At 39.2% G+C, this 25,282-nt stretch overlaps 1 long non-coding RNA gene across 1 annotated transcript in view; it reads left to right on the top strand.

Moving 5' to 3' along the window:
- The window catches only part of LOC119700657, a 61,969-nt gene extending 37,375 nt beyond the window's left edge, over positions 1 to 24,594 (top strand). Inside the window, exon 3 of the long non-coding RNA XR_005256857.1 lies at positions 24,510 to 24,594. This is a non-coding gene — a long non-coding RNA (uncharacterized LOC119700657). The remainder of the gene's footprint in view (positions 1 to 24,509) is intronic.
- Positions 24,595 to 25,282: the final 688 nt, after the last annotated feature.

Here is a 25,282-nt window from a genome sequence, read left to right as displayed (position 1 = left end):
AAAGAATCTGGCTGGGAGAAAAGAATCAGATGAAACAATATTTGTTTTCCTACATTCATGACTAATGCAAAACATTGATAACAGTAATTAATTTCAACTTTTTTTTTCGTTATCTTATTCAGTATCCTTTCAGCATCTCTTTTTTGAGATACAGTTTGGAGTAAAAGTAACATATTGTAAGAGAAGATTGGAAGAAAAGAAAATCAAAATACTGGCATGCAAAAAACCCTCTTGTTAAGTAAAGGACAATAAAAAGAGAAAAAAAGGAGTTTTCTTAACCTTTGAAGAAGAAAACAAACAAGAAAAGAAAATTTTGCTAGGTACAGGGGTGAATCAAATTATCTCAGGAGTCTGAGAAATTATTTCAATGGAAAAAACAAAGTTAGACAACTCTTACAGATAATTAATTTTATGTTTACCTTGTGCAATTTGATTATGTATAAGAATAGGGTGAAATGGTTTACATGACGTGCTAGAGATCCAAATTGCTCTGTGACTAAATTTGATTATTGAAAGTATTTTCCATGCAGCAAGAAAACCTTTATTTTTTATTTTTTTTTTAATATGCAAGAAGCAGCTATGATTTTAATAGAAAGAAAATGAAAGTTAAGGGTTGTCTGGAATATTGAGGAATACATACTACTTTAGCTCTACAGTTTATACTATAGAAAAGAAACTAGATTGCAATAGGTACTGCTAAAATATAGTCTTTGCAGTTCATGTGTATTTTTTTTTTAATCCAAAGGCAAGCTGAGTAATTTTCCAAAGAATGATATGAATTGTATGTTAGACAAGGTTTATAAAAGGCAGTATTTGTCAAAACATTCTGCAAAGAGACAAACTGCAGGACATTTTTCTTGTGGTCTTTGTGCTGGGTTTTCCCAACAGAGTTAGTGTTTTAGCTCTTTTTGATCTTCCCTGCCACTCTTACACTGATAAAAAATAGGAGGTTTGAAATATTTTGTGCAAAGCGTACGGATTCTCTGTTGGCATGACTGTGTTACAGGATGTGAGTCCATGCCCCAGGCTGAGCTCTGTCAGGGATTTATGTCCCCCTCCCACCTTCTCTTTGTTCTTTTCCACCTTGCACTCTTACCTGGAGGGGCAAAAGGCACTAAGTGTGCAGAAAGGGGTCTGTGAATTCACCCAGGCAGCCCTGGGCACTCTGCATCACCACCTTGGAGCAGCTGAGTGGTACACTGGGGTGCTGTGGGAGAGGAGCCCGGGAGATCAGTAGACACAAGGATTTGAGAAAATTTAGGGGGAAAACCCCAATTTCCTTTGGTTACTAAAAAGTAGAACAATAAAAGGGGACAAACTAAAGACAAGATGCACATTATGGGGATGGGAGCTCACAGACAGCCTTTGAGGAAAGGAAGTTTCTATGTGGTGCACCAGCTGCGGGAGGTGTGGAGGTGTCTGGAGAACAGGAGAAGGAAGTTAGCTTTGTAGAGGCATTGATACAGAACAGGTGTGGTAAAAAGAAATGTTTAGTGGGTAAGAGGAAGCATTTAAATGGAGGGGAATCTTATTTACCAAGAACAATCTTAAGATCTTTTACTAAATTTGCAGAAAAATGGTTATCTCTACTTTCTCTCTACCTTCTCTGTGCCCCCAAACTTGCTAGCAGAATTATCTAATTTTCTTTCTTCCTTGTAAGTGGGGTTAGTAATGCTACTACTGTGTTGTGAATCAGAAGGAAAATCAAGACTGTGGTTATATTGTGTGGATTGTCCATATGTGTGTTCAGACACCCTACTGCCATGCAGAACTGAGATAAATCTGCAAGTTATTTCTGAAACAGGTCTTACAAGCTATTATCAATAATAATGACAATAATGACAATAATAATAATAATAATAGTATTGTGTTGTTTGGTTGCAGTCAGCTCATCACTATGCTGACAAGAAACAGCTTGCACTTCTTTGTTGTTTTCTGGTTTGCTGGCTTAAAAAGATTGTTACATGCTTTGAATTACTCAGTTCCCCTTTGGAAGATTTCAATGCTGTCAGAAGGGATGGAAAAGTGGGTCATGCCTTCTGCTGACACTAGGACAAGTGGCACACACTTTAGGTCACCAGACACCAGCACTGTCACTGAACCTGGGGCTGGTCTTGTTCCACGCTTCCCTGTGTTGGACAAACACTCCTGAGCCTTTGTTGTGAATTAAGCTGAGGAGCTGCTCTGGGTTAGAACTATTTTTCATCATTTAGTGAGTTAGTTTTAACCCAAGCCAGTTGTTCCCTTTGGCTCTTGGGCTGGAACAAGAAACAGGGAGGCAGAGGAGTAGCTGGTCTGGGGAAGGTGGGAGCAGGATGCTGCCTTGAGCACCAATGCCAGCTCATGCTAATGCTGAGCAGCCTGCATGCATGCTTGAAGCAAGCTACTATAAAAACATAATGCTAACAATTCCTGTTTGCCACTGGTCCCCTAAGGATGGGTTCACAGATACTACAGTGGGGTATGCTTAATATCTAGATTAAAAAGTATCACTGCATTGCACCTACTTGCTTACCTGGGAAAATATTTGCTTTTTAAAAGGAAGCCCTGAAGCAGGAGTTTTGTGTCAGACCAACAAAAGAATCCAGGTTTTTGGTTTTTTTTTTTTCCCAATGAACTTAGTAGATGAAAGGTGCAGGAAAATTGTGTGCCAAAATCATGTATCTAGAGTCTGGTAAAACTGATTAATGACCCCAACTGAATTTATGTCTAGTGTAAATAAATCACATTTTCTGAAGGTGTCTCAGGCATCAGACAAACATAAACTAATAAATATTCTCTTCAGGTTCTTTTTTTGCCTAAAGTCACAGTCAAAACTATATTTGCATCCCTGAGAATAGGAAATGTCATGTTGGTGGATGAGTTATAAACCTCCCTTTTCCTGGATTGGGCCTTGGGGGCCCAATTCTGCTCTCTGTTCAACTCTGCTGAATTGAATGACAATGAATTGATGTAAATGAGAGCAGAAAGGCAGCTTGGGTGTGCCTTTCACAATCAATAGAAATAACTTCATACAAAGATGAATTTTTCAAGTGTATCGGAATCAATTAAGGTGCTATTACTACTTGAAGTACATGTGCCCATAGGTAGAGCCTATATTCATTCTTCTTTCTGTGAAATTTGACATTTGGCCAGAACGTTAATACAAATTGTGTTCCACTAAGTGAAAATTGAACTCCTATTCACATTTTATGAAATAGGAGATACTCCGTATTTCCTATGAGTCCTGAGTGAATTTTCCTCTGTGTTAAACTCTTTGTCTTGATCACCATAGACCTTAGATAATACTTTCCTCTGAACATTGCCAGCAACAACATAGCAAAATACCTGCAGGATCAAACAACAGTCATTGTTAGAGCTCATCTACATGTCATGCTCAGTGGAGAAGTACTCTGATTACTATAAAGGTTATCCACTATACTTTTCCTGTATTTTTGTGTCCATGCGCTTTGCATCTGAACAGTAAAGTGCAGTCTGTGCAATCCAATAGGTCAGAATCCTGTCCCATGGCAGGGAAAAGCTACATAACTGATAAATTGTTGAGCAGCAGTGCCAGCACTAGAAGAAAAAAAAAAACAACCTACCTGCTTTTCTAGCATTTCTAAGTTTTGAGGATCAAAACTGGGATCCAAACTAATCTTTTTAACACTCAGATTTTTTAAGTCAAGCATTTAGTGGAATTAATACAGTATGAAACAGGTTTTAGGCAGGAAAGATATTCTGAAGCCCTTCTTACAGCTGGGTTATTCTGCATGTCATGTAAGGCATATTCTAAAACTGACTGTACTTCACTGGCAGTTCTGACTGAGAATAAAAACTTGGCATTTCATGCCATTTATAATTTGGAGGTAACAGAATTTAGAGGTAGGGTTTTCCAAAGCAATACTCAGAGCCTTTAACTAGGAAGGGTATTAAAATAAAAACCAATCAAAATTGGACTACTGTACAACTTTATTCCTCTGTAAGCATATCCCTAGATTTAGCTCAAAGCGCACAGATGCCCGAGGCTCTTGAGTGATGCAGCCTGCTACAGGTCTGTGTTATGTTCCATGCAGTCCATTCCAGACCCTATGTTATATTCTAGATGCACTTGCATGGTTCAAGTAAAAACTTACCCTATGCCTTTTCATATTAAAGCTTATTTTTCAGTGTAGGGATCTAATTAGAATATATTCAGTCTGTAAACAAGCCACTGTATAGTTGAAGGAAATTTATTTTTCCTTTCAACAGCATAAGGATTTTAGTTAGCAGCTGATATGCAGATCAGCCAACCTTGTAGAAAAGGTAAGCAGTGTGAAATTATATATGAGTTATTAATAATTCCTAATAGGAGGAAAAGACCTGACAAAAAGGGTGAATTAAATGACTGTAATAATCACAGAGATGCATTACTTGGGATTCATTTCAGCACATTTGTGATATTCTGTAATGGGAGAGTCAACTTGTAACTCACAAGAAAGCATGTTCTTCCTCATTAACAATATTTCCTCTTGAATTTAAATTCTTCTGTTTCATATTCATACACTGATGCCAGTACTACACTTGTAGGATAGCTTATTATTATAAAAGTGCTTGTCTAAATACATCCATTGAACTGCGGCTCCCAAAGTGTGGAAGAGCTTGTTTATGTCTATTATCAGACCTTTATCTATTCATCTCCTTCTCCACTGACTTCTAACAAGTCAGTAAAGAATTATTTGTTAAATACTGTATAATGGCAAAAAGGTTACTGCAAGAAAAAAAAAAAGAAAATAACATGCTATACTGCAGAAAAATAGGGTGGGAAACTATTCAGCAGTCTTATTATGCTAACCTTATCTCTCTGTTTGAAATTTTAATCCTGCTTTGATCCAGTTGTCTTTCTTACAACTGATTTTCAGATTATGGTATCTCTTTCTATGTGCACATACTTTCAGCACAGGGCTGCCTATATTCTGTTAGACAAAGCAAGATCATCTGGATAAGGCTGACAGCAAAATTAAATATTTTAAAGAAAATGCTTTTCTTGTGTGCCTCTGACCTTTCTTCAAGAACCTGCATGTATTTCTAGAAGGGCTGGGTCAGTCAGGCAAGCACGTGTGCATGTGCACACCGCCATGCATCCAAGCCCAAAATAAAGGAAAGCCTTTTGTGTAGCATGGAGGATACATGAATGTCAACAAGAGAGGTAAATAATGGTAATTAATTTGAGTAAAGAGACAAGAACTGAGTGGAAAATTAGATTGATGGCTATGGAAGACACCTTGATAAAAGAGAAGTGAGGAGAAACAATTGAAACAGGCTGAACATGTACGTGATTACGGAGAGCCAGTGATAGAAACTACATGAAAGAGGAAGTATGTGAAGTATCTGTGCTGTTATGTATCAAATTTCATCATAATCCAGCATAGGGCTAAGTATAGTATGAAGTTCCATACTAGTTTACAGAGAAACTGGGACAAAGCTGAGCAAACAGGACTCTTAGTGAATGACTTCTGTTCTGTGACTAATACAGAAGATGAGTAGGGCGCTCATTGCAAATGTACATACTGTGTTAAACAAGTCCTTAAAGCACAAAATTAATAAGTGAAAATTACTGTTTCTGGTTAAATTATAACACCTTTTTACAATGAATGGAAAAATACTAGGATGTGTGTGGGAATTTGGAGGTGGAGTGGAAAGGAATTAGCTATTTACTGATTTCTTTGGTGAGTGGGTTTTCTTATATTTCTTTTTGATACTTAAAAAATTTGCACTATAATTTATCTGTCTAAATTGAATCTGTGCAAATTATTCTTAGATGATTTCCATTTCTTTATATTCCTTAGCTGGTCAGTATCTCCTATTAAATTGCTAGCGTGCTTTCTTATTCTGGTTTCACTTATCTGCTGAGAATTGTTTTTACAAGTTTTGATGCAAACACAAACATCACCAGAATATCTTTGCATCCAGTGATCACTTTTGCTGAGTTTTTAGATCTTCTGCAGCTGAGAATAAAGTTACCACTTATATGCATTTGAAAATAGATAGATGTATAGAATGGTTAGTTTCTCATCTGCCATGACCAGCAGATGCTGATAAGAAACAAATAATTTGCATTCTCATCCATATAAGTGGAATATGTCATGTCTTTAAGAGCTTTTGCTGACTTGGCAAAACAAAATAGCCCAATTATTGTTGCATTTTTTCTTTTGGAAAAATTACGTTATAATAATTGCTTACATAGTCTGCTTGGTAAAGTCAAAGAGCAGTGATGTGTTCCTATTTTGGAAGTTCTTTCTATTTTTGGAAGTTCTTTCTGTTCTTCTCAGTAATCTCTTAATATTAAAGGGTTTTTTCTAGGCCAAGCAGCATTGGGATTATTGTGCACAATTCATTTTTGTTAGGTAGGCAAACAGAAAACCTCCTCTCTAAAGAAAATCTTTAGAGCTGGTGTTCTGCTTTAAAGCTATTTTCCTCAGTGCACACAGGGAGGCAGAAAATGTACACAATCTCTTCCTCATCATTTGAGATCAAGCACGTACTTCAAAAATTACATATTTGTAGAGGAAACAGGTCTCATGTTACTCCTTGAGTGGCAACAGACCATGCACTCTGCAGATGTTCCTTGGTTCAGTAATCTCAGTTATTTCAGGGGATTACTAACATTGCAGGTTGTACCATTAAACTACAGATTTGCTTTACAGCGAAGTCAAGGCTGTTGAAACAAACAGAAAAGAGAATATTCCATAAATTGTGTCTTTTCTTGCTAGGTATCATGATGTTGGAGAACCTTTACTTAAGGTTCTCCAACATTGTGCACTATATGATAACATTCTCAAGTGCTTTTAAACTTCACTTTATTCAAATGGAGATTGACATTTTCTATGTTGGTCATAATTCTCTTTGAATATCTTGGGGATAGTATCCAATAATCCAAACATTTCTATTTTGGAAACATCATTCCTGAGGTTTAACATGTATCTTAATAAAGAGTTGTGTCAGTACAACTTAGGGCATGGACGACTATGGTACCTGACAAATTTTCCTAGGTTATAAGCTTTTGAAATCTTGCACATCAGAAAATCTGTTCTAGCTTCAGGGTGTAGGTCTGAAAAAAGTAACAAAAAAGATGGTAGAAAAAGGAATCAGCTATTGGAGTCAAGGAAAAGAAAGGTAGGAAGAGAAACTAGAATAAGCCAGGACTGGGTTTTTTTGGAGTGTGGGTGTTTCTGTAGAACACAAAAAAATTAATCAAATTGGGAAGTAGCTGAATGGGGAAAACATACGTGAGAATATTGGTATGAAAAGATGAACAGGAATCCTCCAGGGCCTGGAGGAGATGCTGGGACTGGGCAAACAGGAAGATGAAATAGCACACATAAAGAAAAGAAGTTTGGAAAAATAAATAAAAAGAAAGCCAGAATCCAGTGGTAAATGGGCATGGCAATGTCTGTGTGACTGGTTTGTGTCTGGCTGTAGAGAAAGAGTATACCAAGGGCTAGGAAGCAGCAAAGTGAAAGAGAAGAGATGAGAAAATGAAGCTGAATGCAAGGATCTGAAGGACTGTGAAAGGTTGGGTAGACTATAAATTTTAAAAGGATAAATTATGTAAACCTAAGGGAAGACAGATCAAAGTCTGGGGAAATGAGCAGGAGTGCCTGTGTTCACTGGGCCCCTTGTACTGAGCAGCAGTAGGAGAACCAATTCCTGTTTCTCTCCATTTGTCCCTAATTTTCACTATCATGAAATATGGCTCTCATCTCCTAATACAAGATTACCACTGTTATGCAATCGTCAGTTGTGCCATTAGAGATAGTTGAAGACTGGCTGGATGTGGTCCTGGACACCTGTCCCTAGATGACCCTCCTTTGGCCGAGGGATTGGATGAGATGACCTCCAGAGGTTCCTTTCAACTTTAAACAGTCTGTAATCCTGTGAGGTCACAGCTCGGTGTCAGGCAGTGTGAAGGAGGAGCAGATCCAGGGAAATGACTTGGTTGTTCCATGTCCTGTGAAATGCCACACACCCCTCTCTTTCTCTGTCCAGCCCATGCACAGGACTTTCACAAAATTAGTGTTAAAACTTTCTTCTGGGGCATTTTTTTCCATCCCCCTAGGTTAAAGGTTGGACTCAGTGATTTTAGAGATCTTTTCCAACCTTAATGATTCTATAAAATTTTCAGTTTCATAATTCCATGCTATTTGTTGACTGTTCCTTAGTAACCTGGAAAGCATAACTGGTTTAAGAGAGCATGATGGCCATACTGCAGGAAAACTGTTTGTAAAGGCAAAAATACCTGCCACAATTTTCTTTGAAAATTCTCCACAAATTCATTTCCCACATTATGAATACCTTGAGTTTCACTAATCTTCAAACAAACTTAGAATCCCAAAAATCATACAATGTCTGTATTATCTATTTAGAGGCATAGTAGCTATCACAATTTAACATCTTTCCAGAGAATTGTTATTTTTGCAGTTTAGAGAGAGCCGCTAACATTTCTCTCTGCAGTTGGCAATAAGGACCATATGAAGCAGATGCTAATAGCACTGCATTTCTGGTAATACAATAAATATGAAAATGAACCTTCACAATTTGATCATGTACCTATTGAGAATTTATGGAGACAAGTGACCTCAACCTCTAGAAGAGCAATAAATATTTATATATTTAAGGGACCGCTAACAACACGATAAGGGTTGTATTGATGTATAGACAGGTTTGGTTTTACATGGTCATTTTTATCCAGAAGCCACCAGCCCTTTGGCTGTAGATTGTTCGGGTTTGGGCACATCTTCTGCTTTCCTCTGTGTTCCCTTTTCCCCCAGTCCTGAAGCTGTGTCACAGATGTCCGCAGGAAGAAAAATACTGGCCACCACTGGTAATTTTCAGAGACCTTTCAGTAACTATTTGTAAGAACAATTCAGTGAGGCAAGGCGTCTTCTTACAAGCAATTTAATTCTTAATCACTAGAGCTTTAAGTAGGAAAAAGTTAAGTGCTATCATGGGAAAATGCCAAAGTAATACGGGCTAGTTCCAGGGAGATGTAGGGGCTCATTCTCTGTCATCTGTGATGATTTTCACACACAGCACAACAACCTTAAGTGGTGGCATACAGCAGTAAATAATAAGTTTCAGCAAAGCTATAGGCTAATACAGCTGCTTGTAGATCTTACCTCCATGAAATTAAGGGTGAGAAAAGGCACGACTCTTATTCATACAGACCAACAGCAGGTAAAGCAAAATTTTAGTTCTTTGTTTCTTCATTAGAACTGTTTTTTCCTCTGCCATGCTCTACTTTCCTACTCCCTTTTCAGCCTGAAGGAACAATTTTCTCACAAATACTGACTCTGCATGCCTTCAGTCTGCTTGCATAAGTGTCCCGTGGGCAAAAGATGTGGTGCTGCTGTGTACTTGCAGCTTTGATTCCTGAGTGTATGAACAACACTCAGTGTGAACTACCAAGTCCAGTTTCTAGGACCATTGTACTCTCACATTTTTAAGTGTCTAATGGTGTTCACAAGCTCAGAATAATTTCAGGTATGCTTATTTATATTCCTAAATGCATATAGATGGTATGTGTGTGTGTTTAATTCTCAAGAGGCATGAACTATGCACTTGGAATGTTTTTTAAAAATTGCTTTCTGAGAAAATACACAGTAACTGATGGTGCTATTGACATAATTCATAAAGGGAATAGTTGATTACCTGTTTTGTAACTGAGCCAATGAATATTCATAGTTCCCTTGGTATGGAGCTGGCATATTTCCGCTAATTAAGTCTTCTGCTTAGTTGGTGCGTACGCACACTTTTTATATGATACCAAAGTATGTTTAATTGGGGTTTGGCAGATAATACCAAGGAGAGTTTGCAAACAAACAAACAAAGTAGACTCTACTGCCATTTCCATAAATGGAATGATATCACTTTATGGACACCTGTATAAAAATGTCACCTCATTTCAAAAGAGTCTAATATTCACACTATTAGGGCAGGTTTCACTTAGAAAATGGCAGGAGAAATACTTATTTTTAGATAAAATACTTTTTTCAGACATGCATACAAATTTCTACACAGAGTGTTTATAAATGTTGTTGATAATTACATTATTCCCCTTTCCTGAACATATTTGAGACTACTATACCATCTTTGAATTAAAATTTTAGGATTTCATTTTTCCTTTGAGAATCTTGGATGCAAGGCAAGGTAAACTAAAGATCAGAAGTCGAGCTGCTGCCTCAGTTTCTTTCCTGACTTCCTACTGTCTTTTGCTGGGAACACACATGGTGGCTGGCAAGGAGCACAACCTGTCACAGGCTGCTCATGGCCATCTTGTTGAAAACAAGTTGCCTAATGAGATGACCTGAGGCTAGTTTTGGGGCCTGTATCCAGGTATCCTTTCAAAGGCCTCACCAACAGGACATTCAGGTCCATGCCTGGTTCTTCATTGGACGCAAGTCCAGACACAGCTGAGGTGTGACCCAAGCCAGGAACACAGAGCTTTTGTACTCTGAGAGCCTAGAGGTACCCCAATATCTAATCACAAGAAAATTATACAAGTGATGTGCTCTGCTACTGTGCTTCCATGGAACCCTTGCCTGGTCTCCCAGTTATCTTTGTCCCTGCCACAGCAGAGGAATTAAAACTTCAGTTCAGTGCCACAATGTTCTCATGTTAATGGTGTACAATGTCCACCCTATGAGGATGACATCTTATTAATTTTTAGTCTTAAATTCTATTTCCCTCTTTTGCTAGTCTTTCCTCCACCCTATAATGTTTTCCACACTAATGGCCTTTTCCAATGCTTTTCCTTGTTATCTACTATTGAACAGAAGACTTAGGTGAGTCCACCATCCACAACAGCATCTTTATGTCTAATTGACTCATGAATCATTTTGGATCCCGTCTTTCTCTCTGACCCGTGACTGCTAACACCTTTTGTAATCAGAAGATCTAATTCTGGAGCATGGATGATTTAAAAGTTGGTTATGAAACAGAGCTTTTTAATCAAAGTCATTGCTTCAGACCCACTCCTGGATACACAGGGCTGGAGTCCATCTGGAGGAATCATATTGTCACAGGTTTAAGGGAATAAACTGTCTTCACACTGTAGCTGGTGGGTAAATGTTTCCATGTATACAAGCTCTAAGGCATCCACAGCAATATTTATATCAGATTAGATGTGTTGCTGAAAAAAAGAAATCAAATCAAGCCGCTCAGAAAAATTCCCCACACTCTGCACTAGGTTATTATAGTGGCACTGGAATTAGACATCACATTAGGGGGTATGTGGCTCTTAGTTCAGGTAAAACTGCTTCCTGCCAAACTCAAGTTTACTTAAGGAGTTACCAGAATCTCATCGAGACCTGTACCCTGTGGAAGGCGTGGCTTTACTTCTAACCTAAAGTGTGAAGTTCTGACACGTTTTGAATTCCGCTTATGATCTCAGCCATTAAAATTTTATTCAACTCAATGAAAATCAATCCTACTCTTCATTTTTTGAAATGACGTATTTTCTCTGTATGCTTTCTAATCTGCTCAGAAACACCACAGCACTTTCCTGTGTATGAAGCTGTAAAACTATATAATCTCTTATAATTATGGCCAATATGACTTTTATATTCTTGATACAATATAGCAAAGAAGGAATAGAAGATAGAACATGAGCTCTGGGAAAAGAAAGGTCTAAATGACACTTTGAATATTTCTTTCATAAAACTACAAACAGTCTGGTTCATGTTCTACTTCAGTAACTTCTCATGAAGAAAATACATTTAAAAACTGATGAGTGTTTTTTCCTTTTCATATTTGTTCTTTCTGTCTGTGAAGCCTTAAAAAATGAAATCCATAATGAAATTTTCTCTGTAAAGGTAAGAATTTGAAGCTAATTTTACCTTACCTACATGATGATTTCATCATAAGTGTCTAGCTATTATGTTGTAATGTCCAGTCAGATCTAGTACGTAACTCTTAATCCATGATAACCTTTAGTAGACTTTGAAATAGCAGTTACGTCAAAAGAATTTGTAAAGTAGCTGGTTTTATGAATGTTAAAGCTATATTAGAGTTGCTTTTTTTTATTGATAACCATGCTGCAAGGAGTGAAAGTAATTTTGCATTCTAAAGAAGGCACCGCATTGGGTTTAAGTATGAAATGTTTTATTGCCTCCTGGTAGCAATAGGGGACTGCAGCACCTGGGAGAACCTCGTAATGGGTTTTTAACATTTGCTAGCATTTGTCTCCCCTTTCACCTCAGCGCTTGTGAAAAAAAAAGAAAACTAGGAGAAAAAAAAAAATCTCAGTTTCTGGGGATAAATCAAGTCACACCGTGTCTAAAATTTAAAGTTCAATTTAAAGGGATTCAAGAATCAAACTGGTCACAGGAAAGTCAGTTGATTTGAAGTGGTCTGCAGGATTTCCCTGGTATCTGCCATGGCAGGGACTACAGAAACCAAGGTGACTTCTCCAGAGACTGTCCTTTCCCTGGAAAAGTAAACACTAAGTGTTTATTTGCCAGTATTTCTGTATTGCCTGGGACACCAGTTTCTACAAATATGTTTATACTTACCCCTAGCAAGGGCCTGCAGCAAGGGCAGCCCCTTTCAGGAGAGATGACAGGGGCATGCAGCCAAGGGAGTGCAATTCCTCTCCCCAGAAGTGCCTTTGAACCTCTCAAGATGGGTTTCTTCTTTTATAGTGCCATCATTTTAATTAGCATAAGCACCGAAATTATCTGATAGCAGTATTGTAATGACCTCAGCTAATGCACTGGTTTTAGCACTGCGTTTTAAATGAGCTAATGAATCTAGATGTGGCATGAAAATATTCCAACAGGCATTTTATGGTATTTCTGTATAGATGAAACTACAGTTACAGTAATTAAAATGTTCTTGTAAGCCAGTTGCGTTCCAGTCCTCCCACCCTTTACAAGACTATTTGGACTAGTGTTAGCTTTTACCACTGTGATTGTCAAGCGGGTTTTTTATCCAGACCAGAGCATGATCCACTTTTTGTCTAGTTTAATCAGTCTCACAGGAGACCCCCTGACCTGCTTGCCCAGAAAAGTGAGAAAATAGAAATTCACTTGATAGTCTTGTGACCTGGAGTCAGAAATCAAACTGAAGTATCTCTCAGGAGCACTAAAATTCACTTTCAAGAGGCCATGTATTTAGAGGCAGCAGCCTAAGTTCCTATTAGAAGGTGAGACCTGAGACGAGTAACTCGTAAATAAAACAAATAAGGCTACTTGTATGCTGCCACTCCAAATTAATTGACTTCAACTGTTGAAGGTATTTAATGGAGTTGCTTAGATTTTGGGTTTGGAATTGTGCAGGCTGCTTTTGGTGCACTGTGCATTCAGTTTGCATTATGGATGATCAGTGAACAGCGTGGCCTCTTGCAGGTAATTTGCAATATTCTCCTTTGATTTTCACCTCTCCCATTTAGTGGAAAAGACATATGACTTTTTAGCTTGATAATAAAATATTGCTTTTAAGGTAAGCGACACATGTCCAAAGACACTGCTTTACTGGCAGTGTTTCCACTTATGGAATCAGTTATGTATCTAAAAAGACATCTGCTAACCAAAGGAAGAATTAAAAATATTTTGTCTAATTCTCTGTGGGACAGCAAACGTCAATCAGTAGATCTGATCCAGAATGAGCTGCAGTGATTTTTTTCCTGCAAAATTTAAAAGTGAAATTCCCATCCTCTTGATTTTATGGGGGTAAAGACATAGTACTGTCGAAACTAGATAAAGTATTTATTGAGTAAGGCAATAATGTGAATAGGAGTGTCAGAATCTAACCATTTAACACTAAATAATTAAAAGTGAGATCATAATGAAATTCCTTCCTGCCTACAGGTGGCTATTTTTTTCCATAACCTTTTTGTTAAATGCTAGGAATAAGATGTAAATAAAACAGGCAAAGGCATTAAGTTGCATTACAACTGCTTTTAACTTTAATGGCATTCCCTGAATCTGAAATAACCACTGCTAGCTTACAACTTGACCTCTTTGATCTGGCAATAACTTAGCCCCTTAAGCTAGAAGGTAACATAGTCAATTATCCCTCAGCACTGTTTTCACAGGAGACTTGTACTTCCTAACGTAGATTCAGTAAAATTGGTAATGTTTGCCTTATTTTTTCTTTTGCATAAGTAGAGTGGCAAGTGATTCCATTTATGCTTTTTAAATCAAAGATGAAATAAGAATGTTCTTCCTGATCCATTGCCTATACTTCTGGGACTTTGTTTCAACTGTTCTTCTCTTACTCGAGTTTTACTCTTTGCTCTCCCATATGTGCAAAATATACAGGAAAGAGGTACACAATGAATTCAAATATTGCCTAAAGCAATCCAGGGGTGTGTTGAAAATGTGTGAGAGTGGTGCATTTATATTACATTGGTGCAGATAAGAGCTTGTGATTTCAGTTTTACAGCAGATCTTTGCAGCCTGGTGTGATTATGTGCATTATGACAAGAAACCTTTCAGAAATTCAATCTCTCAGTCACATTTTCTACCTGTTTCTACCTATATGGGGCTTTCCTTTTTCTCTCACTTCCTACCAAATTAACCATGGGACATTATTTCTCTGAGTTGCTGCCTGTGAAAACCCAAAGACTTCCTTCCACCTTCCGTGCTGCAGCTCAGCTTCAGGGAAGTTTCTCTCTCAAGGCTGTGTGAGCTTCCAGGTAGCTATGTTTTAGTCTTCTCTTTGTTAAAAAGCTGACAAGTAGAGCCTCCAAGCACCTTCTTTCTCCATACCCTGTTAAACGTCTTTGTCTCTTGATGCAGAGCATCATACAATGTAGAAGATGCCCAGTTTGCATCTACGATCAACTGGGATAAAATGTGGGAGTGGATGAAGACCCTAAAAATCACCCATGGGAGCTGGGGGACCTTAGCAACCTTACCCTTACCAAGTATTATCCGAGAGTTGCTAAGATATCAGATATGGCTGGATGTGGTGCTTTGCCTGCAGGCAACTTGGTTCTGCAGATGGGGACAGGAATGCTTCCCTCTGCCAGTCCTCTGTGAAACACAGATGGAGCCCAGGGAACAGGAAGGGAACCCTCCAGTAATCTCCATCGTCTCCAAGGAGGCAAGATGTACGTGGGAAGCATGAAGGACTCATTAGAGACAGCACGGTGGTTTACCACTGAGAGCAGGAGGTAACTGGTGGCAGAAGAGAGCTATTTGTAAGGAAAGGGAGAAAACCTCAGTGTGGGAGGAATGTACATGGAAATCCAGGCATTTTGCTTTTTACAGATTCTTGTTTTAAGTTTGTGGAAGGTATTAGGATTCGAATAGATAGCAAATGAGGGAAAGACCCAAAAGGGTCCATAGGTCAAGGGGTAAGCAAACCACTTTCAGAAAGCTGCTTCCTTTAGAAAGAGGAAGCAACAGTCAGTCTTCAAATATCGAGACTTTCTGCTTCTAAGGACAGTAATTTTGAGTGCTATTAAGCACTGGTCAGATCCCAGGACTTCAAAATTTAATATGGGGTTTGATGTTTCTGCAGGTTGGTTTGTTTACAAAAGAAAGCTGTATTTTGTTTCTTACTCTTGAAAAGGATAGAAAGGCTTCGATGAACTACTGTGACCAGCCACACTTTAGAAAAAAATACACAGTTCACCTCAGTGTTGACTATTTCTCAAAGTCTGTCTTTGGAGTTATTTCAACTGTGATTAAGATTTCCAATTATATTACAGTTGGAAGGTTAAAACACATCAATGAAAGCAGAATAAAACTGCCGGGCAACCTGAGGACAAGAAAGTAGCCAAGCCACAGGGAATGAGAAAAATTCACTAATAAAAATCTAAACTGTTATGAAATGCCTTTCAGTCCAGCCAGAGAGAAATGCACATTTCTATTGCTTTTAATCTGGAAGGAACTGAGGCACAAGGCACTGCAATGACAAAGTGAAAGGGCAAATGTGGAGAAATGTCCTGTAAACGTGGAACACAAAGAAATGACATTTACCATGGAAAACTGTCAGAAACCTGTTGGAAGGCAATTTTCAGTGGTCAAGTCGTATTTCTTATTTGCTTTCATTTTTGACAGGATAAAACCTATGCTTTTCTGTTTTTCTCTAGGAAGTACAATTCTGGAGGGAAGAACAATACATTTGGGCTGAATTGGAAAGATTTAGCATTTAGTTTGATTTCTGCTTCAGAATGTAGTATAGAAATAGAGTAAATAAAAGTTTCATTAAAAAATGAAATTCTTTATTGAGAGAAGACTTCAAGATGACATTTTGACATTGTAATTCCTCCACTTTTTATTTCTTTCTTCAATAGTATTCACCAAAATTCACACAGTTTAATAAAGTATTTCTAGTTTTGTCTGCAGAACTGCATTTTCTGACAGGAAATCGTTCCCTTAAAATTTTTTGTCTTTCTCAATTTCAGTCATGTATGTACTCTATCCTTCTGCTTATGCAGAATTGCCCCCTGAAGTATATTTTACCAGTGCTTTGTCCAGTCTTGCTATAAATGGCTCAGACAATGAGACTCCCACTGAAAGATTACTCCACTGTCTAATAGATCTGTCAGAAAGATTTTCCTGAAACTCAGACTATATTTTCCTTGTCTTAATTTGGGATGTTGTGGAGCAGCTCATGAAATGCAAGCATAGTAAATCACTTGAACCAGATGGTATTCATCGGGGGGTTCTGAAAGAAATAAAGTGCAAGAGAGGGAAGATACTGGCAATAAATCATTAAAAATAGCAGCTGCTCCTTTTAAAAGGGAAAATCCAGCCTGTACTTAGAATAAAAATTAATTCTTTTTTAACTGAATAAAAGATCAGTTTCAAGAATGGCAGCCTGATGAGCTTAATCTCAGCTTCAAGGAAATTTACTAACAATCTAACTACAGTCCAAGTATTAGATAATTATAATTTTAGATCAAACCGGCATCTCCTACAGGGGTAAATAATGACTCTCTGGCGTGAGAGAAATCTTTGGAAGAAAAACAGCCATAATTGTGTAGGAAATTTCATTCTAGAAAAAAGATTCATAACTAACTGGCTCTAACATTCTTGGATTTTTAAAGAAGTTTCTGGAAAGGAGTCTCTAGAAGAGGGGTTCATTGGAGGGGGAGTTTGCTGTTACTGAGCTGGATGATGTAAATGAAGGCTCCCAGTGTTAACATCTTGGGAGGCAGCAGGGAAGGAGTTTATCACACCAGGTGTCCAAACCTGCAGTAGTAATGTCTACCATGATAAGATATTTATTTCACTTTAAAATGCAGTGTACTTGCATTACAATAGGCAGGGTGAAGGAAATACACCGAGCAAATGGAGCATGAGCGAGTTAAGATTTGTGATGGTCCCTAGGTCTGATGGCAGCCCTTTTTTCTCCTCAGCTTCTGAAAGAATTCTTTATCTCAGCCAGTAACCACAGGAAATTCAATGCCTCCTGCTCTACTTTGGATAAATTTTCCATCAGTGGAATTTAATAACAAATAAACCTCTCCCTGTGAAGTTTATGTCAATTATCTCATAGGTAACTCAAAATGTGGCACAAGAAGGGCGTATTTCTGTTTTCTTAAGACGTGTGTATTTGTATTAAAAAGCGGGAGCAAGACAAATTGGTATTTCCATACTGAGATGGGGAATTACATTTAGTATTATTCAGATCTTATCTCCAATTATGTTAGAAATTTAGCAGGTATTCCTGGGGCTTGAACCACCTGTTGAGAAAATCTCCCTGATTAGTGTTGCCTGAGCTGTCAGTGAGTTATAGGAATAGAATTGTGAACAGAGATAGCAGAAGTGGTCAAAAAAAGAGAAGCACAGGGAGCAAAAAGCTCTTGGGAATCATGTAAAAAGCCAAAGAGGACTGACAGTTTTAAAAGAATTATTCATTCATCTGAATGCTTTGGGCAAGGAAAGGTAAATTATTTCTTTTCTGCCGTGTCCTTGTGGTGCCTACTTGGTTGGTTTAGATTTTCTCTCAGTAGGTCTCATTCATGGTGGCTCCACAGTTCTGTCCTGCTAGATCCTGTCAGCAGGACCAGGCATCAAAGGCATCTGCAAAACTTCTTCCAAAATTTCACTTTGTCTGCTGTAGGCATCACACTTTCAGCCCTGACTCTGGCTGCTCACATGTCCCATCTACATTTGCACTAGATCAAGTCTGAATCCCCATAGAAAGTACACTGGAATCCCTGTGTGGAAGGACTGATCTACAGTCTACATAACCCAGGAGGATATATCTGAAGGCCTGCTTTATTTCTACAAAAAGGGCTTGGAGGAAAGGGATTGTTGCAAATGCTAACTCCACCAAAGGTTTTCCTCAAGAAAACCTGGAAGGCTGCCCCAGAGTCAGTACCAGCACTGTTCCTACAGCACAAATTTTATTTGTGGTTATTTTGACTTCAAAACTGTCAGCAGAAAAGAGTGGAGAACTCCATCTAAGCATGTGAGGATTGCTACTGAAGCCTTTGGAAAAAAATTTACGTTGGCTTAACTAGAAATCTGTCCAAAGGTTTTTCTCACTAGAAACTCCTGTATTGTACAACAGTACCTTTTACTGTTCAGAATAATCATTAAAAGACAGATTCTTACAATTTCACAAGTACTTTGGCACAGCACTGCCACTGTATTTTACACCTGCCTGCCCTTCCACAAAGTGACAGAGCTGCAGTCTCTAGGCAAAGTGTAGTTGAGATCCTGTCCCTGTATTACCTTGGGTAAGGATTCCCTCACAAAGTAGCAATTTTAGGCAGCTTGCTGAGACACTCTTCCCTTCCCTTTACTAGCTGATGCCCAAATGCAAATCTCTGTAAGAAATCCAAATTCCAGGCCATTTTCCACATAAACCTGAGTGTATTCTGCTTGGATTTAGTATTATTAGCACTGAAATCCATGTGCAAGGGAACTGGACATGGTAAAGAAGAGAATGTTCCATTTCTGTGATTTCTCAACAAGATGGCTAAACCTTAAGGACAAACAAAATAACAAAAAAGGAGAAAAGTCCCTAAGCAAGGAGAGTTTCTTTTGCCAAGTGTGAAAATTCGTGTGAGTCACCTGAGACAGGTGTGCTCTGTGGTCTTCCTGCAGCCTAGTGCTGTGATAATCCCAAGTGAGAGATGATGAAAGCTATTTTTGGAAGACTATGAAACCACTCGCTCTAAACCTTTGGGATTCCTCAAAATATATTTGTTTTCCTTGGCATCCATCTCTTTTTGAGGTTTGCATTTTTACAGGGTAGTCACTTAACTGTGGGTGCTGCAGAAACCTTTCCTTTGCAGTGTTGTAGGATAGGAGCTTAGGTTGTAAGAACTGCTTGAGATATTCTGAATTTACCATAAAACAGCTTTTGTTCCCTCTAATGATTTTTGGCATTAATTATGTTCTCAGAGATGTTGTGTGGAATTTCTACCAACCTATCATAGTGGCAGACATATAACACAATTGGTAATTAGTGTTTTGGGGCATAAAATAGGTTCTTCCCGGTCTCTAGATCCATGGTAGGCCATTGAAGATGATAGACCATTATGCTGTCCATTTTCATTTAGAGCTATGTTGTTCATACTAGGTTGTGTCACTGCCTTATTAATTAGCATAATTTTAATCTACTGCTTTGCCAACATATTTCTACCATGATACAAAACCTTGTTGGTTCATGTCTCTTTGAAGATTGCTCCCAGACTTGTCACATCTTTTCCTTCCAGGAAAGGAAGCATTGCCTTGCTCTGATTGGCTTGGAATATTGTGGTAGTAAGGTCCCACCTGGGTATAGTTCTTCTCCACTTAACTTAGAGCAAGTTCTCAGACCCAGAATTCTCCAGAGTTAAACATACAATACACAAATGTGGTGAAGACCTCATCACTTTCAAAGACACAGAAAAAAATCTTTGCTTGGGAAAAAAAAAAAGATAGGCTTCCAATATAGGGATTATATAATGTGAAAGGAAAACATTGTGCTTTTTTGCCCTTTTTGTAGATAAAACATTAGTGGATAAAATAGGGGATCATATTCCTCTTTTGAAAAACTTACGACTTACAGATTTGAAGAAAAATCAATGTGACATTTGAATACACTTTGAAGTTCTTTCGCAGCTTGAAACTTCACAACTTTTGTCTCTCCCTTTTTTTATCAACTGTATTCATTACATTTCCATATAAAGCAGCCTCCTTGTTAAACGCCATCCCTCTCCCTCTTGCTCTTTTCCTCTTGCTCACTCTCTCTTTTCCCATTTTCCCCCCTCCTGGCACTTTGCTCTCCAGGAGTACTGAACACTTTCTCTCAAAGGTAGCAACACACCATTCAATTAAAGCTCCGGCCTTTGTAAGGACAGATAATAACTTTGATCGCTGCATTTGTATAATTAAGGGACAGGCCTCTGGTTTAAAGAGGCTCCTCTCCCTCCTTTGAAGCAGCAAGAGCGTGATGAGTTTTCTGCGGCACCAGCGCGGTAGGAAAGTCCCAGTCTCCTTTGGTGAGACATCTATCTGCGTCCCCCAGCCTGCTCGTCCCTGTCCCAGGGCCGGCGATTAGGCAGCGCCCCGCTGGCTGCAGATGGAGTGAAGCGGAGCGATAAGGGAAGCTGCCTTTCTGCCCTGCCTCAGATCGGCACAGGGAGAGCTCCTCTTCACAGGCAGCCCCAGTGTAAGCCGTTTAAACAAGCGTGCAGGAAATATTGGGGTAATTACCAAGCGCAGGGAGGGGGTCTCCGGCTGTCAGTGGCATTGAGAATGGGTTCGAAAGCTCGCTCAGCAGATTAATTGATCCTTTTTCTGCAGCCCATCTTTTGAATAATTCTCGCAGTGGCAGCACATAGCCAAAAGTTGGGAGAATGTAGCGTGCCAAGGAGAGGCATCCTCATCCACAGACGTGTGTATTTACTGGCATCTGCGTCAGGCTTTCTTCTCCACCAGAGCATTAAGAATTTTAGCGATAATTCATGCTTGGTAAATTTGTTTTCTGTAATAAGATCAAGCCCACAAAGGGAGATTGAAAAGCAGCACCGCCTGCGCTTCCTTATCAGCAGTGATGCCAGCTAAGTGCTGGGATAGCAGGAAGATGCTCCGAGGTGCTATCGCCTGCTACTTAATTCAGTTCACTTAGAAAAGACTTTGCCGCAGTTTTAATTTTCGGTTTCACACCAGCAGAGAGGCTGCCAGTTCAGTGGAGCAGTAGTGGCCAGCAGGCCCCCACCGGGAGCGGCCAGGCTCCTCTCCATCCCGGCAGGCCACTCAAGTGGAACATCGCCAAGTGGCAGGTTTGTTGCTGGGGAGACGAGTACCAGCCTCTCGGTTCCGTCTGCCCCTGCCCTCACTCTTCCCAGCTGGTAGAGGAGGGAAGCTGGCAGCAAAAATCTTGATACTGTACTCACTTCTCACATTTGCCTGGCAGAGGATGCACCAACAGGAGGGAAATGGTGTGTGGCACATTTGTAGAGGTGCACGTGTGTCTCCTCTGTAGCTACATTAGCACATGAGCAGGTATTCTGTGCCTAAAGCAGAGAAGGATGGGGCAGCAAGGGGAGCTTGCAAGTGGTGCTCTCCTGGGTGGCTAATATTGATTGCTCATTTAAGGAAAATAGAATAATGTTCTGTGATTTAGATGCTGTGCTGCAGAGAGGATTTCAGCACTCTTTATTAGCACTATCCTAGCAACTCGAGATAGAGCAAGTGTCAAAAATGTCCTGATCTAATTTTGAATACCTATATTTGCACAGAATGATCTAGTACCTTGGCAGCTTCTGTCAGGGCACTGTTCAATTCAGACTGCATTTAGTTGGCACACAAATTGCTATCATACTAAAATACAGTGAAGAGCACAATTAAAATCCATTTCTATCATGGTTGTCAGCTTTTTCATACAGGACTTTTCTAGTGTTGTAGAAGCTCTCTTTAAAGCCCAAAACAGCCTTTGCTGTGTGTTTTCCCGGTCTCCATTTTTTCCTGCCTTCACCAATCTTACTGGTACATCTGAGAGTGTCATATCCCTCACTCACAAAGTACCAAGGGCCAGACTTTTGCAATTAAATTGCAAGCATTTGTGCAAGGGAAATTGTGTGCTGAAATTATGTGGGTTTAAGAGACCAAAGATCCACGACTCCCAGGCGGGCAGATATCTGATCTGCCGCCAACATGTGCACTTCTCTTTTGCAGGCACAGGCGTCCACATGAAAAGTCTGTAAATGCTGGCATACTCAGGGTCATGCTACAAGGCTCTGTGTTCTACATAATGCCCTCAGCAACCCTCATTTCTTGTTTGGAGTTAAGAAGTTTTTAAATGGAAAATTCCCCATAGTGTAGGCAGATGGAATCAAGAAAATTGCTGGGACTACTGTGACTACGTGCTTGTACACCTCCATCCTTCTGTCCTTTAAAATGGTGAGAAACATGTCTGGCTGATTTCACAGGGTCTCCCTCAAGTATTCTTATATGTTTTCATCCACAGGTCTTATGTTTCTTCAGCCTTAGATGTCTTGACAAAATAGAAAGTATAACAAATCTCATTTGCCACTACAAATTTCTCCTGTGTTTGCACTACAGTGCAAAACAGAAGGGTCCAGCTTCATCCCATTCAACTGCACACCCATTTACACCCAGGTTTACCCTTATACCTCAGGGACTGGGGTGCCTACAGAGCTAGAAGTGACAGGTTATGTCCTTTCCTGCCTGTTTTTTGCCATGGTTTGGTTCTTGTTGAGTAGTAAAAGTAGGTATCTGCTCAGGCAGAAGGCCAAGGACCTGTCAGCCACTCCAGCTAGCTCCAAGGCTAGTGACAGTAACAGGATTTCACTTCCCAAGGCTGTCACAGACCAGGAAAGCACAGAGAAATACTCTTAAATAAACTAACCACTAGTCATATAAAGAGATTTTCAACAGGCCCGTGGAGAAAATTTCTTTAGCTGTGCTTTTTAAAAAATCCACTTGTATCTGTGTAAATGACCATTTGCAAGTAAACGCATTCCTAGACCCCAGAAAAGGGGCTGTGGTGTTTCTGTGCTGAGGGTCTGGATGCACCTGTACTGACAATGTCATGGGAGCCAATTTTGTTTTGAAAAGAATGGTGTGTCTACAGCTTGCACTCTGTGGTAACATACGGGGAAATAATATCCTACTGCAAGTGTATACAGCATAAAGAAAACCTTTGGTACCTTCTTGAAATTAATCTGTAGCTCCTGAAACGTGCCCATTCTGAGGAGAAGAAACAAGGCTTGAAAGCACTCCAAAGAACCGTGTTGACATCACAGCTGCTGTTTTTAATACCCCACTGTGCAGTGTAGCATCCTGAAAGACACTAAAAGCCTCTGTCCATCTACTCATGCCAGATCCAAAGCAGGTGGCTGTTAGAGCTGTCTTTTTCTGGTTGCCAGGCTTTCTTTTGAAGATCCATCTTAGAGCCAAGAGCAGCCTCCAGTGGAGCTTGCACCAATTATTTACTCTACTTATATGTAGCTAATTAAGTGATAATCCCAAAGAATCAGTATACATGTGAAATAATAATTATTACTCACAAAGCACAAGCTGAGCAAGTTATTTGTTTGTTTCTCTTGTTAATGCCCATATGTGTTAAAACTGATGACTGAAAGTTTGTCACTTCAGCTTGGGATGTAATTATGCTGTCAAAACTAGAGTTAAAGATAGAATAAGTTTGGTTGATTGAGGAAAAACCCAGAGTTTTGGTTTCAGGGAAACTATAGAGCAAAAAATCTGCTGGTTGGACCCAGCTGTGACATCAGAAATACTTCTGAGTTCCCTATCAATGTTAAATGCTGGAAGGACCACCCCTGGTCACAGAGGAGGTTCAGAGATCAGTGGTACAGCACAGATTTAATGGCCCATCTGCAGATGTGTGATGGTTCTGCTCCTGGTGCAGCTGCTTCAGAGCCCATTGTAGGAACTAAACCAGGAGGATGTGCCCTGCCACGGACTTTTCTCCAAACTATTCTATGGTGAGAAGGGAGTACTGAACTGCGCTCCTGCACACAAACATGTTTTGTTATGATGGTGTCTGCATGGATGGGGTTGGTCTTTGTGTTCGAGCCACTATATTGTCAGGTTAAATGAAATGAGGTTCTTAGTACTCCCTGAGTAAGGAAAACAAGTATAAAGTGTGCTAGGATACACCTAACTTAGATTCTCAAAGTTTTTTGTATGATCAGCAAGGTTATAAAAGTGCTGCTTTTAAATTTTTCCCAACCCTTTGATACCTCTGTACTCTCTGGTTCATTCCCAGGGTTAACTAAAGCCTAGCTCAAGATTCTCAGCACTGTCAGTAGTGGGATCACCAGCTCGAAGTGGTGCAAAAGGGCACTTTCAAAGGTGATTATTTGCAACTGCTTTGCATGGAAATAACTTTCCATTTTTACTTCCCTTTCTCTTGTATGCTGTCTTCACAGTCTTGGAAGAAGTATGACTGAGGGAAGATGTCTCAGGGATTTATTGAATCTTGTGGGGTCTTGTACTAGATAAACCTTCAGGGATTCTCACGAGATAAACTTTGTCTTCGATCTAACACAGTTGTTGTGGTTGTGTTGAGCCTTTTTGTTTGAATCACTTTCTTGTGTTTTGCTTTAGAATAACCCGTGACTGAAGCTGGGAAATTTTGGTTGTATGAGAGTGTTCTTGCAGGAAGACTACCTCCTGCCGTGATACAAATGTGGTGAGCTTTAGTTTTAAATTATGAATTATTGCAATTCCTTTGATTTATATTGAACATTTTCATGTACAGAAATAAGAGGAAATGCTTTATTTCTGCTTGACCTCCTGTGATGAATCCTAATGATAGGAGTTTGAGTTTTTTAAATAGAAGAGCTAAGGCCATTTAGTTGCACTGTTTTCCATATTTCTTTTCCCTTTTATTTCTAAGTAATTTATTAGTTGGAGTTACCCTGTGTGAGAGCAGAAGGCACCCTTTCTGGAGCCAATGGGAACAACCACCTATGGTTGTAATTGCTTTAGATCAAGTGCTTTAGAAAATAACCAATCCTGTGTGCATGGCAACTCTTTTAGAGACATCTCAATAAAAAGTATATAGGAGGATAGACAAGATGGATGGGTGAACTGAGCAGAACCAAGCCTTTCAGTCTTTTTACATGGGATGTTCAGCTCACTGACAGTTGGAGCTATACTGTGCAAATGAGTTTGCAGGATTGAGACCTTAGCTAACAAGCTGTGCAGAAAGTAGGAAAAAAGATCAGTCTTCATTTTGATATAATCAGATGAAAGAAAAATATGAAACTGTGGGTTTTTTTCCAAATAAAAAGGGAAAAGAAGAAAAAGATAGGGAAAAAATATAGCTGGAGAAAAAAACAAAGCAGGAGAAATTAATTTAGCAATCAGGAAAAAAC

The sequence above is a fragment of the Motacilla alba genome, chromosome 4 (genome assembly GCF_015832195.1).
Source record: "Motacilla alba alba isolate MOTALB_02 chromosome 4, Motacilla_alba_V1.0_pri, whole genome shotgun sequence".
In the NCBI taxonomy this organism is placed as follows: Eukaryota; Metazoa; Chordata; class Aves; order Passeriformes; family Motacillidae; genus Motacilla; species Motacilla alba.
Note: the sequence above shows the minus strand (reverse complement) of the source record. Positions and strands in the feature narration are given on the sequence as shown.